This window comes from Mustela putorius, unplaced genomic scaffold (assembly GCF_011764305.1).
Source record: "Mustela putorius furo isolate JIRA1106 unplaced genomic scaffold, ASM1176430v1.1 tig00537303_pilon_pilon_pilon, whole genome shotgun sequence".
NCBI lineage: Eukaryota > Metazoa > Chordata > Mammalia > Carnivora > Mustelidae > Mustela > Mustela putorius.
This window is the reverse complement of record NW_025422441.1, coordinates 1,338,731-1,341,751: the sequence shown is the minus strand read 5'-3', so window position 1 is coordinate 1,341,751 and position 3,021 is coordinate 1,338,731. Positions and strand designations below refer to the sequence as shown.

General features: G+C 48.0%; 1 long non-coding RNA gene across 1 annotated transcript; it reads left to right on the top strand.

The window, feature by feature from the left end:
• The first annotated feature begins 730 nt into the window (after positions 1-730).
• On the top strand, positions 731-1,778 carry LOC106004375. The gene is made up of 3 exons (XR_001177352.2): positions 731-993; positions 1,256-1,364; positions 1,470-1,778. It is a non-coding gene; the product is annotated as an uncharacterized LOC106004375 (long non-coding RNA).
• Positions 1,779-3,021: the final 1,243 nt, after the last annotated feature.

The window sequence follows — 3,021 nt, the reverse complement described above, 5'->3', positions numbered from 1 at the left end:
AAAAAAATAAATAAATAAATAAATAAAGATTCCAAATGGTGTGCTACTGTCACGTGAATGGGTAACCGAGTGAAAAAAGATCATAAAGACCAAAAGTAGACCCAAACCATATGGAAATGTTGTGTGTGACAAAGGAGGACTCTCAAATGACTGGACCAAAGATGAACCAGAAAAGTTCCTGGTACGTGAACAAATGTGAGGCTATTTGGAAAAAGTGAAAACATGCTTCCGGATGTCACACATAAGGACAAACAGACCGGCAAACAACCAAAACTCTGCAAACACCAAAAGAAGCGATATGTGAGAATCTTCACAACCTGGGTGTGGAGAAGGGGTTCTGAAGACCGATCAGGATCCGATGCAAGAAATAAAAAGACAGACGAATGCGACTGAGTATGAAAATACGAAGGGGCGCTTGGGTGGCTCCGTCGGGAGGCGTCGACTCTCGATTCCGGCTCAGGTCACGATCTCAGGGTGGTGGGATCGAGCCCCACGTGGGATTCTCTCTCTCCCTCTGCCCCTCCCCCACTAAGAATATATAAAGATCTTCCATCACACACACACACACACACACACACACACACACACACACACCAGGGGCTATGAAGAACTCTTCGAAAATTGAGGACGTGGGGGAAGCCAAAAACCTGAGAGCAAATATGAGCAAAATATTTTTTTTAATGTGACAAAGATGACATGAACTACCACTTAAACATAAGAAAATAGGTTTTCCTGCCTGAGAGAAGCTCGAATTAGTGCCAGGGAGGTGGTGCGGCACCTGCTGGGGACAGTCGTGCTCAGAACGCCAAGGGCGGCCCCCTCAAGGCTGTTTTGCTTCTGGGGAGGGGGACCGGCAGCCCTCACCCCTCTCCCACTGGACGCAGCTCAGGGCCCGGATGAAGCACCGGCACGGGCCGGGTGAGGGCTCTGAGCAGAAAACAGCGGCAGAAAGACGGGAGTGAGACAAACACGTGAAGAGCCTCCAAACTGGTGGTAGGTTTCCCCTTTTCATTTCCTGGAATGTTCCTTGGACTGGACTGAAGACAGTCCCCCGCCCGGATGTGCTACCAGAGCACAAGCAGAGCAGCTCTGGAGAGTGCCCCAGACTTCCCTCGATATGTGGGGAGAGCAGCCAGCGCAGAGCCACCACGAGGCCCTGCACGTAGCTCACACTCGGGGAAGGAAACCCACCTCCCTGACCCGCGGAGCTGCGATGCCCAGACAGCGGGTAAACCCACTGACCTTTTCTCTCCAGATCACCCCACTGACGACCCAGACATGGGTGCAGGCGTGGGACGCACACAGCACTGTGGCATAACGAAGCTCCAGCTTTCTGACGAGATGACTAAAAAGCGGAACCCCAGGTAACTTGAAAGTGCTGAGAGACCGTGGGGAGGGAGAAGCTTGGGAACGAAATCCCATAAAGGTGCTTAGGAAAGCCCAGGCTCACTTCTGACCTGTGTCTGCAGGTCTGGATTCAAACACCAGAGGTCACGGAAAACAAACTATGGGACTGACCTCCACCGGTGTATCAGACTGGCCTCTGGTGTCCAAACACCGCAAAATCTTTGGAAACTGAGCTAATGCAGAAGCCAGAATCCATAAAACATTGATCTGCACTTGTGGCAAAAACCCAGCTAGGTTGATTGCCTGTAAAAACGAAAACATCAACATTTTCCAGAACATGGAAATAAGACTCAGCAGCTCGTAATGTGACATTCAGAATTACTCTTTTATTTATTTATTTGAGAGAGAGAGCACGAGCCAGAGGAGGGCCAGAGGGAGAAGAAGATTCCCTGCCAAGTGGGGAGCCCCATGTGGGCTCGATCCCGTGACCCTTTGGCTCACGACCTGAGCCAAAGTCAAATGCTCAACTGACTGAGCCACCCAGGCGCCCCCTCAAAATTACTCTTTACACCAAAGATCAGGAATAATCTCAACTAGGAATTATCACACAAAGGCTTTAAAGCAGCTATTGCAAAAATGCAATAGAACCAATGCCCAAGAACTAAGGGCAAACATTCTTGAGATGAAGTGGAAGATAAGTCACAGCAAGGAAGGAAAACATGTGACGAATATCAAAATGAGAATTGTGGGACTGAAAAATACAATGACCAAAATAAAATACTCACTAGCTGGGCTCAGTAGCAGCTCAGAGATGAGAAAAGAAAGCCTCGGGCAACTTGAGAACAAGTCAGAGCAATTACCCAGGGTGAATAACACAAGGAAAAGGCACTGAAAAAATGAACGGAGCCTCAGGGACAAACCAAAGAGTCTAACACCTAGTAAATGGCATGTGGAGGAAGAGCCCCAAACAATGGAGGACAGGAAAAATGAAGAAATAACGACTAATAATTTTCTGATCTTGGAAAAAGACATAAAACTATAGATTTGAGAAGCCCAATGAATCCCAAGCAGGAAAACTCCCAAGAAATACACATGCAGACATAGCATATTCTGTCTATGTAAATACACGGACGTCACACGTCAGGGTTCTCACTGTGGGAGAAACTGGATGAAAAGCACAGAAAGGGGAAGGAAGTATAGGGTGTGCCGGGAAGCGGTGTGTGTGTCAACCGACGGCCTCCGAAAGCCCACCAGCGGTAAGCATGCACTGGCCCAGACGCTGGGGTTCCAATACTAGAAAGTGACCTTTCCTTCTCAAAAGAATATGAATTTTATTTTATTTTATTTTTTTTTTTTTTTAAAGATTTTATTTATTTATTTGACAGAGAGAAATCACAAGTAGATGGAGAGGCAGGCAGAGAGAGAGAGAAGCAGGCTCCCCGCCGAGCAGAGAGCCCGATGCGGGGCTTGATCCCAGGACCCTGAGATCATGACCTGAGCCGAAGGCAGCGGCTTAACCCACTGAACCACCCAGGCGCCCCAAAAGAATATGAATTTTAAAAGAAAAAGGAGAGGGCGAGAGAAAGAAAGCTGATCCCAGGTATGGAGAGGAAAAAGAGAGTAAAGTGCAGTCAGATCCCAACCGGTGTAGAAGAAATGATGGAAACCTAATGA